Here is a 12199-nt window from a genome sequence, read left to right as displayed (position 1 = left end):
TTTATTAAAGTAATGTAACTGATTATGTTTGATTACTTTCTAAATTTCTAATGAATGTTTTCAACTGGTAATCATTTTTGAAACATGTAAAGCAGGCAGGTTTAACCTTACAGTAGTACTCTGATTACTGTCAGACTTTCCAAATCCTTCATCACTTGAATTAAGATGATAATAATAATTTAATTTTAAAGCACACCCACCACAAAATCAAACTTTAGCACCTCTTTTCACTTTGAGATCATTCTGAGGTTAAACGCAGATTTAAAATCATAACAAGAAATAGTTTAATGGCTATGATACTGTTTTTGAAATCAAATCTTTGCATAGCTACAGGAAACACTGGCATCTAACAGTTAATCTTAAAAAATAAAGCACAGGCCTATACACAAACCGAAATAGGAAATAAAACAGTTATTGAATAAGCATGTGTCCTATTCTGTGTCAACAGTTATTGAGTAAGCATGTGTCCTATTATGTGTCCTAAACTCCTGAAACATTGGTGTCTCATATTTTAGAGCAGTCTCTGCAATTTAGGAAAGAAATCAATTAAATCTGTGTGTGTTTGTGTGTGAAAATATTCAGATGTAACCCCCTTTGTAATCTTTAAAATGTTCATATGTAACTGTAATTAAATTACATAATTCCGTTACATGTAACTAGTTACTCCCCAACACTGGTTGTGTTATTTTTCGTATTTTTCGTTTAATTTCATTTAAATCATTTTCAGATTATTTTTCTCCACCACGTCATGTCATCATTTAAATTTTTTTGTGCTAGCCTATTGTTTTGGTATATTGTAGCTCAATATACAGTATAATGTAATCTTCCCTCAAAAGGCACATATGTACAAAGCTGTGAGTGATTGCTTTACATGTCAGTTTCTTCCTGTTTAAGTGAGCGGTTCTTGGCCAGAATTATCTACAGAAAAAAAATGTTGTGTTGGCACGTATTAAACACTTCTTCCATGATGCCAGGCTGTTCGGCATGGTTGCCAAATCTTTCTTGCTATGCGGTTTCAAATGTGGTTGTTAGCATGTTGCTAGGTTGATGCCATGGTGTTTTGGTAGTTGCTAAGTATTTACTCGCTTACTCAAGTTGAAATTATTATCAGGTTAGTTATAGTTAATTTTACCATATGAGAAATTGTAATAGTGTTGCTTGTCAAAAGGTTTTGCCCTAGTTGAGATCTCTAAGCCACAGCTGTGCCAGACCCCTATTTAACCAATTAATTTCTTATACAACTGTCTCTGCACGCTGCAAATGTAAAAAGTTTGGTACAGCTAGCTAAACAAAGATGTTGCTTTCAGCAGCCGTTTTCAGAAACTGCACAACAGCAGAAAGTATGCTTTGTTTAGTATGTGTCCTTTAAGATTTATGAAAGCCTGTTTTCAGCAATAAAGAAATTAAAAAGGTAAGTGCAATTTCTTACCTCACAATTTAGACTTTTTTCATGCATTTTTTTCAGAATTTGCAATTTCATATATTCAGATTTCAAATGCAATTTCATATATCTTTTCTTTTTTTGCAATTCTGAGAAACTTGTGTGAGAAAAGTCTGGATTGTGACATAAAAAGTTGCAATTACCATTTTTAATTGCGGTATTCAGTGGTACGATTTTATATATTCATACTTTTTTCTTGCAATTCTGAGAAAAAACGATAAAAGAGATTGCAAGATATAAACTCAGAATTGTCCTAATTCTGTTTATATCTCGCAATTCTGACTTTTTCTCTCAGAATTCTCAGTTTATTTCTTGCAATTGTAACCTTTTTTTTCTAAATGTACATAATATGTGTAAATATAAGTCTAAATTTACATCTCACAAATTAGATTCTTGTTTCCATCATGGTATAAAAAAGTAATTGCGACTTTTTATGTCACAACTCAGACTTTTCTTCTCAGAATTGTGAGATACAGTATGAACAGAATTGCAAGAAAACAAAGGCAGAATTGTGAGATATAAACATTTTTTTTATCCGTTTATTCTGTGGAGCAAACAGGCTTCCATTAAGATTGCATTCTGTCTGTGATAAAAACCAGCAATCTGTAGTATCCATGTCTTTGTGCAAGTGTATGTATCCAAGCCTTGTCAGTCCTTAGGGCGCGTCTTAAGTAAACGCACTGACCAGCTCTAGCAAATGACCTCACATTATGCTCATAGCTAGAATCAAAGGTCTCCTTTTACGTCACAACCACTTTATCTTTATTTATATGCTCTGCCAAGTTCAGTGTTTGACTCTGTACTGTACATGTGGCATTTTGGATTAAACACATTCCTCTAGGAAGTGTTGAAAGCCAGGAAAGTGGGTCTGGTTAGCATTGCTGAATCCAATCAGTGGGTCCTAAGTAGGTCAGAAAGCTGACCTAAATTGAGGAAGAGATTCTTACTCCCCTTCATTTTACACAGTATCCCCTGAAGACCGAATGCATTGTGTTGAGAGGGGAGTAGAGTGTGAACAGCTCTGTAATGTATCAGAGACCAAGACAACAAGGAGACATCTAAAAAGAATAAGGGATCAACAATGCTGCAGATAGACGCCTGATCCATTACTTTCAGGCTTATCGTTGGGCTGATGCACATTGTGTTATTGCCCTAAAGTGAAGAACCATTCCTCACTAAATATACTGCAACATGAATACATTTTATGTCACCTGGCTAATGCAAACAACAGCACAGCATCTGTTAAAATTAAGGTGAGCAATGGTTGAGTCTCTTATCATTCCAACATTGTGAAGTACATGTATTTTTGAAAATCTTGATTTGTTCCATTGTCATTTTAAGCCTAAAAGCTGACAATGTAAAGCACACATTGTGTTTATTCTGTGTTTTGCATCAGCATGTCATTTGGCAGAAAGAAACCATTTCATGTAGTATACATCCAAACCATCTGTCCCCTAAATTACTTGACAAAATGAGCAAGGAATATGGGTTCATCTCATTTACCAGTAACAGCAGACTGCCTGTAATAATACTGATCTCAGTATTACACAGTATTAATGTGCATCTTTTTATTTTTATTTGCTTTTTGCCATTTTTGCCATTACAACATTATGTATTTTTACTAAATACTTTAAAGAGACAAATTTGGCTTTCTAAAAAGGAGCCATTTATTTGAATAATTGCCTGTGGTATGTAAGTACATACTACATCCACCGTGTTGTCACAGGCCTAATACAGGGCCTGTATTATAAGTAAAAAAGCATGTGATTGTCTCTTTTTTCTGTAAGGCAGGACTACAGTGGTCACATTTTGTATTACAGTTTCTCCCATTGACATTATGTACAAATGGCCCGTTAACGCTCATTGTAATGTCTCTGCTTTCAACAAGTACTTAATAGAAGTAACTTTTGCGATTATACATGCAGGAATGTGTAAACTTGCTTTGCATGGATGGTCTAAGCAATGTTTTTATTTGAGAACAGGCTGAATACAGTCTACTGAGGGAGACAGATGGTGGGGGTCATCTGGCAAAGATAATGCATCCACAAATCAGCTGCGAGGGGGAGAGATAATGTCAAGTTCATTTTATGGCTGTCAGGCATGACCTGTCAAGGTGATGTCAAGGTGGTTCCTCCAACAGAGCGGGATGACATGACTGTCGTCGCACAGCAGACCTCTACTTATACTTTGCATTTGGACTATATTTTGTGTTGCATTCCTTCTAGACTGTATTCACAGGCAACAATAGCGGCCTGAAAATATTCTTTGTTCTTTTGATGTCTTATAACACAGAATGTGACTTGTTGCTGGTTTACAAGGCACCATTATGTCACATCTAATGAGCTAGAAACAAATTCAAGTGAGCTTTAGACATAACCAAGCAACATTTATTGACTGCAATGCTAATTTACTAGCAATCCTAAAAGAATAGTTCAAAATGGAGTCCTCTCACGTTTCATCAAAAATATCTTAAAGCAACTCTATGTATTTTTTTTAATGGGAGTAATTTGACCATTACTCTATTGGTAGACCTTGATATCTTCCAATAATGAGACCATCTCTGGTTGTACATGTGAATTTGTATCATGACAACTCTCATTGTTGATGATTTTAGCATGGTAATGGATATTTTATGTATCTGGTCTTGGTGGAATAGATCTGCTATGCTGCTGCTGAATGGCTGCTGCTGTTGGTTATTGCTGCAGTTGTAGATTATTGCTGCTGCTGCAAGAAAGTACAGGCAGGGGTGTAATCTGAGGGTTGTCCCCCATAAAAATATCATTACAATCCACTCTGTGTATTGTAAATAATATAATGAACATATACTTAAAATAATTTTGTAAGTAGTAAAACAATATAAACGCAAAAAAGCGTTTTAAGTCTAGAAACTTTTTAAGTCCCCCCCCCCTTCCCTTGCCTGGTTTGGTCCATTGCCTGCTTTCCCCCTTTACCTCACCGATACACACACAAGTCCGGTGGGAGAGAACAAAGTTCTTCAGTAGTTATGTAGAGTGTCAAGGCTATTTTATTCAGTTTAAACATTGGATGAAGTGATTCTTTCTCTTTAATACAGATGATGATTAATAAATTAGTCATGACAAAAAATTATGATATCCAATGTATTTTTCTATGAGCGATTATAAGGTTACCTAGCTTAGCTTGTTTAATACCGTAGCTTTTTGATTGTAAGTCACCCACTGCAGATCAGTGGGCTTGCTATGTTTGAATATCTAAATAAGAGACGTCCTCAGTCCCAGATGAAACCTAAAATAATATGTGGAGGATGCAAAATAATTTAATAATTATAATATGACCGCGTGGTGAACCTATGAACCAAACTCATATTTAAACATGGTCATACTACATTTAAACATGTACACATGCTGTGTACGCACATTTATCCTTACAAGTAGGATAAAACTTGTATCCTTACAAGTAGGACATACTGGTAAAAAAAAAAAGTATAGCCTGAATGCACTGTAAGTCACTTTGGATAAAAGTGTCTGCTAAATGCATAAATTATTAAATTATTACAAGTACAATTTTGGTTGTATTATTTGTGTCCCCTTCAAAAATTGCTCTTGAGAAATTTTGTGTTTATTGTCCCCCCTTACGGTTAGATAAAATGTACGCCCTTGAACAGGAACTTGCTACTGCCAATGCATACAACGATACAGTGCTGTTAGTTTTTAAGACATACTGCTGCTGCACAAATAGCTTATAAAATAACCCATAACAGATCTATACAGGTGGAGCTGGGGAAGGTGCAGGGTTTCAGACGAACTCTGAAAGCGCGCTGCAAAATGCTCAAGTGGATGTTAACCAGCCATTTAAATGTAAAGCAGCAAGCTCATTGGTTGCGTATGCAACATGAACCAATCAACTTGTGCCAAGTCATTTAACTCTGTGAATATCATCAGTTACGTTAAGAACCCATCAGCCTGCACCATCTAGAGTTTCATGAAAGAACTAGGCATTTGTTGTTACCATAAAACAATCTGCCCTTTTCGCAGAATTTCATACCAAACTTACATATTCCCAGATCAGAGGTTTAGAGGGGAGTGTGAGAAGAAAACAGAATCATTCACTTTATTTTAAGTCAGTGTACTATCAGAATGATTTTGAAATTGCTATTTCAAGGTAAAATCTTACATGAAGTTGCTTTCATTTGTGTTTCAAAGAATAACTTTGTGGGTCTTGTGGGTTTGGAACAACATGACGGTGAGTAAATAATGACAGAATTTTCCTTTAAAGGGCACCTATTATGCAAAATTCACTTTTACACGTTGTTTGAAATGTGTGTTGGCAGTGTTTGTACACAACCATCCTATAATGATAAAAATCCACCCGCTCCTTTTTTTAATGCTCTTAAATCATAAGCAGTGATTTCAAAATTGTACAAGCCCCACCCACAACAGTTGACGGACAATGCCATATTAGCAGAGACCCCGCCCTGAGTGACCCACACACAGTCCACCATGTTTATCTTCATGCTAGAGCGTTTAAAAGCAGCATTCAAGTAAGAAATGTCTTCTTATTAGAGCTACAGAAATGATTAATTCAAGAGCAGTGAGTGATTTTCAGTTTTTATTTTATGTAGACTGCAGGAGTAGCAGCTCATTTGCATTTAAAGATACATGCACAAAAACAGCATGTTTCTGCTTCCACTCAATATATATGCATTTTCAAAATGATATAATAAATTATCTGTGGGGTATTTTGAGCTGAAAACTTCACAGACACATTCTGGGGACACCTGAGACTTACATCTTGTCAAATGGGGCATAATAGGTGCCCTGTAAGAAAAATTATATTTGTGAATTTGCTTTTAACATCTTCATCAGATGCTATTTGTTTTTTGTTTTGGTTACACTTTATTTCGATAGTCCACTTTAGACATTCTACTAACTATAAGTAATTTTGTAACTACATGTCAACTAATTCTCATTCATTTGCATCTACATGTCTACTAACTCTCAGAGTAGACTGTTAGGGTAGGTTTAGGGTTAGTAGAATAAGTTGACAAAGAAAGTGTTAGAAAATATTAAGCAGGCAGTCTACTAATACTTTACTAACTGCTAGTTGACATGTAGTTGCAAAGTTACTTACTGTTAATAGAATGTCTAAAGTGGACTATCGAAATAAAGTGTTACCTTTGTTTTTTTCCACCATCTGCCAGAACTTGTGGGATATCAAAGGCAGCAATATATTTGCACATGCTTCCTTAAAAATCCAACCATATGAAAGCATCTAAGTATACAGGATGTTACGTAAATACTGAATTCAGGTGTGCTTTGATGCCCTCCTACCTCCACAAAATGCCTCAAAAAGAGGTATTTTTCCACAATCACATATTTACCTTCATAAACAGATATATGCAGCGACATCAAGCGCATGTACCTAACATCATCAGGTCCGTCCATCACACACAGTGCTCTCAACACAGGACAACACACTGTCCTATTTAACCAGCACCAGACGATGAATCTGTGAGACAAAGAACTGCAAGTTTGCCATCTCTGCAAGGTTGTCATGGCAACTCCGCAGCAGACTCTGGATAGAACGAGAGTGTATCCAATCAATGCTTTTTCCCCCTCTTGGATGAGTGTGAGAGCGCATTGTGTAGCCGATGGCCTTGGCGGTGCCGCTTCTGAATCTGAAAAATAACATGTATTTTAGACACTCTTCATACCCTCATGCTTGATGCAAGCAAGGTGCAAAAAGCTTGTGCAGACATATTGAGGTTAACAGAAGGACAGGACGCCTACACTTATCCTCAGATGAAGATTATTTGACACACTGTAGCTCAAGCCAGTGAATATGTTGTATGTCTACAGTATATGCCTCCTCTTACAGCACCACATTATAGTGCGAGGCAATAGAGGCAGGCAAATAAAACTGAACTTTTAATGGAAGCCAGCCCATTATGGTAAGCCTGGGGTTTAACCGCAAAATGAAAACTCTTTCTCGAGCTGAATGAGCAAATTGTATTTCTGTTTCCTGCAGAGTTTTTCCTAATTTAATGGGATCGCCCTGGGAGGCACAAAGAGCTGCTTGGGAATAGTGATAAGTTGTAAAACTGTATTCATGCACAACCTGGCATATAAATGAAGTTGTTTGGCTATTATAATATTATTCTTTCCCATGTGAATAAAGGAGAGACTGTGGATGATGATGTAGCAGTATTATCGGTCTAGATGTTTCCCCTGGGATGCTACATTAATTTATCGCTCCTATTTATCTTAATCTTTATAGTTCCTCACAGCATGAGCAGAAGAAACAGCAAGTCACTTTTCTAACGATGACAATATTCTTTGTGTGGAAAATATGGCATGAGCTGATGGGTTGGTTGCTTTTGAAATCCTGTTTCTGCCTCTAATCTCACAATGTGACTTCGTATTTCACAATTGTGACTTTATTTCTGATCATTTTGACTTTAAACCTCACAATACAACCCTATATCTCGCAATTGCAATTTTATTTCTCATAATTTGGCTTTATGTCTCACATTTGCAACTTTATTTCTGATCATTTTTACTTTATATCTCACAATTGCAACTTTATTTCTCATAATTTTGACTGTATATCTCATAATGTGACTTTATATCTCACATTTGCAACTTTATTTATCATAATTATGACTTTATATCTCATAATTACAACTTTATTTCTCCTCATTTTGACTTTATATCTCATAATGTGACTTTATATCTCACATTTGCAACTTTATTTCTCATAATTATGACTTTTTATCTCACATTTACAACTTTTTTCCTCATTTTAAATTTATATCTAACATTATGACTTTATATCTCACAACTGCAACTTTATTTTTCATAATTTTGACTTTCTATCTCACAATGTAGCATAATATCTTACAACTGCAACTTTATTTCATCTAATTTTGAATTTATATCTTATAGTATGACTTTATATCTCACAATTGCAGCTTTACTTCTCATAATTTTGTCTTTATATCTCAGAATGTAACCTAATGTCTCATAATTGCAACTTTATTTCTCATTATCTTGACTTCATATCTCAAAATGTGGCCTTATATCTCAGTTGCAACTTTATTTGTCACCATTTTGACTTCATAACTCACAATATGATCTTATATCTCACAACAGCAACTTTATTTCTCAATTTTGACTGTATAGCTTGCTAAATTAAGTTCTTATTGACAACTGGAGCAGCTTGAAGTGTTTTAGTAAATTCACTCCCTCTGTAAAAATCAAGAGGGCAAGGATTGGAAAATTCATCTTAGATTGCTTGGGGAAGTTCATGAATGTATATGTATATTAAGTGCAATGCAGCCATAACGTTCTTTAAAAACAGAGAAAGTTGTTGCATGAGTGAACAGCAGAACTGTTTTTTTCTGATAACATGTGAGTGTTTGGCTGGTTGGCCCATTACTGTTGAACTGCTGAAAAAATCAATCAGATAAACAGCTAATGACACCGGTTTACCAGCAGAAATACTGCAGGAGTGCTTCCAAACACCTCCCTCGACTCCAGTCTGGCTGCTGGCTGCCTGTGAATTTGTTGAGCCCATCCAAAAGCAAATGTGCTGGTAATGAAGTAGTGGACATCATCATTCAGTCTCATTCATTCTGCTGCAGGCCTGTTTTCCTCACCTTCCTCAGTGGATAGATCAATCCTGCTGCTTTATATGCTTCTCACCTCAGTGTGCAGCGTGTAGTGAGCACCATGTTCTCAAAACAGATACAAGTTCATTCACATCACTGAGTTTTGTCTGCTTTTCACCTTTTTTTTGTCAGATCAACAGTCCATTAACTCTTTTCACCCTGGGCATCTGTTTTTGTTGATGTGTCTGTTTCACATTTTTCTTAGGCTTTAAAACGTAACTTCATAGCTGAAAGTTCATAGCAGTGTGTCATTTCGGCTGAAACACCTCAAACTAGTGATTGTGGAAAATGTAGGTCATGCATTGTGAGACCCCCAAATCCTGTTACAAGGGGCTTTGGGAATGCAACAAAATATCTAACTGTTTACTAGTGTTGGGTCTGAGTCCACCTTGTTGAGTCCTATTCTTTAACCAAATGAGTTTGAGTTGGAGACATTTGTCTTTTTTTATCTTAATTTTATATTGTTACAATATTTTTTTAATCTTTCATGTAACACGTGATGTGGATTCTTCTGTAGGCTACTCTAAAAAAAAACTTTATGCATCCAAAATGTCAAAGTCTGAGTCCATCCGAGTCCAAATTCAATCCTAATTGCAGTCTGAATCCAAGTCCCTAGACCAAGTACCCCAACAGTTTACTAAAGCATGCTAATCCGCATTGTTAAAGGATTTGTTTGGTTAAAACTATTTATGAAATTTGCTGAAAACTTACTCACCCTCAGCCCATCCAATATGTAAATAAGTTTGTTTCTTCATCAGAACAGATTTGGAGAAATTTAGCATTGCATCATTTGCTCACCATTGGATCCTCTGCAGTGAAAGGGTGCCGTCAGAATGAAAGCTGAAAAACAGCTGATAAAAATATCACAATAAACAAGTGAATAAATACAAGTGGAAAGTGAAGTGAAACGCTGTGTGTTTGTAATAAACAAATACGTCATAATAACATTTTTAACTTAAAGCTGTTGCTTTCAGCTAGAATATGAGTCCTCTATCTGCTTTCTCCAGTAAAAAAAAAATCATCTGTCCTGTAGATTTCTTGTGTATTACTGTAATGTTGTTTTTCCCCCCAGCTGTTTAGACTCTCATTCTGACGGCACGCATTCACTGCAGAGGATCCATTGATGAACAAGTGATATAATGTTACATTTTTCTCCAAATCTGTTATTGTGAATTATAAACTCATATTTTGGCCAGAAGGGATGGTTTAAAGGTAAAATGCCTTAATGAAGGATTTGTTTATTACAAACACATAGCTTTTCACTTCATAGGACGTTAATTGACTGATGTACTGGAGTCCTGTGGATTTCTTGTGTATTATTGTAATGTTTTTTTCAGCTGTTTAGACTCTCATTCTGACGGCACCCATTCACTGCAGAGGATCCATTGATGAACAAGTGATATAATGTTACATTTTTCTCCAAATCTGTTCCAATGAACAAAAAACACATCTACATCTTGGATGGCTTGTGGGTATGTATAATGTCCACAAATGTTCATTTCAGGTGAACTATTTTATTAAAATGTGTTGTATATAAGCTACAATGGAATACTTATGTGTTTTTTCCCCACATTTCCACACTGATTTTGAGCACAATTCTGTGACTGTAAACTTTGTAAATATGTTCAAAAGAGCTAAGAGTACTATAGACTTATTGTTAGCTAATGTGGACAGTGTTTACTCCAGTACCACAGAGTACTTATAAATCCGTTTACAACAAACTAAATCCACCCTTAGCAAGCATATAAATTTGAAGGTGAATGACAAATACTCTAGTTATTGGTTTATGTGCCATGTTTTGTTTCTGTGCAGACCCTCTGTATGCAATGTTGAAGATACATTGGCAGGCAGTTTTTATGCCTGCAGGGGAAGAAACTGTTCGCATGCATGTGAACGTGCAGCAGCCTTTTTGCAACAACAACAAAAAAAAACATTTCTTAGCCTCCCCCCTGCTGGGCTGCACAGAACTGGCAGAAGCCTGTATGTAGGAAGTTAAGCCTTGGCCTGGATAAGAGTCAGAAGAGTTTGGATTGAGTGGTAAAGTAAGTGTGTGTTACAGGCTGTGATGGAAGATTTCAAACCCACAAGGGCTGCAATTCCCACAGAAAAATAGATATAAAGCTTTCAATTATATAAAACGTTTTTTATTGCTTAGTTATTTCCATGTCTTTGTATTATTTTTTATTATTCTGTGAAAGACAAAGGGAGAGCTTCTGTTTTTCATACAACTGGATTGACATTACCAGTCAAAATTAATACTTTTATCCAGCAAATATTATTAGATATGTTATATTGCTCAAAAGTGCAATAAAACTAAAACAACATGTATCACAAGATTTCCACAAATATTAAGCAACTGTTTTAACACTAACAATTAAAAGAAATGTTTCTTGAGCAGTGAATCAGCATATTAAAATGATTTATGAAGGATCATGTGACACTGAAGACTGGAGTAATGGTTGGTGAAAATTTAGCTTTGATATCACAAGAATACATTAAATCTTAAAATATAATAAAAATAGAAAACAGTGATTTTAAATTGTAAAATTATTTTTACTAGGGATGCACCGATACCTCTTTTTCCAGTACTCGCACGATACCGATACTTTTATTTTTGGTACTTGCTGATACCAAGTACCGATACCAATATTTTTATTGCATTTGTACATTTTTTAAATATTGGGTACAGAAAACAAAAGACTATGTATAATGTTAGTTGGTTAACTTCATTTATCAAATAGATACAGTCAAACCAAAATATATTCAGACAGCTTCAACATGCGTCACATTATCACAGTTTATTTGCTAGTTTAGAAAATGTTAATAAAATATGATAAGAACTCAGAGTTAAACTGAGTCAGAACAAATTCAACTTGATAATGTTAGATAACTTTGATAGAAAGGCATGTAATGGATTACAATCAACCCAAAATTATTCAGACAGCTGTTAGTATGACAGTATTTACAGAACTATGAATACTTAGTCGGGCAACCCTTAGCCTTAATGACAGCCTGTAGTCTCCTGGGCATGCTGTCACCCAGCTTCATGCAAACCTCAACTTCAGTTTCTTTTCCCAGACTCGGTCTGAATCATTTTTGGTCCCAAATTT

The sequence above is a fragment of the Sinocyclocheilus grahami genome, unplaced genomic scaffold, assembly GCF_001515645.1.
Source record: "Sinocyclocheilus grahami isolate Dianchi unplaced genomic scaffold, SAMN03320097.WGS_v1.1 scaffold188.1, whole genome shotgun sequence".
NCBI classification, from domain to species: Eukaryota; Metazoa; Chordata; class Actinopteri; order Cypriniformes; family Cyprinidae; genus Sinocyclocheilus; species Sinocyclocheilus grahami.
This window is presented reverse-complemented; position numbering follows the sequence as displayed.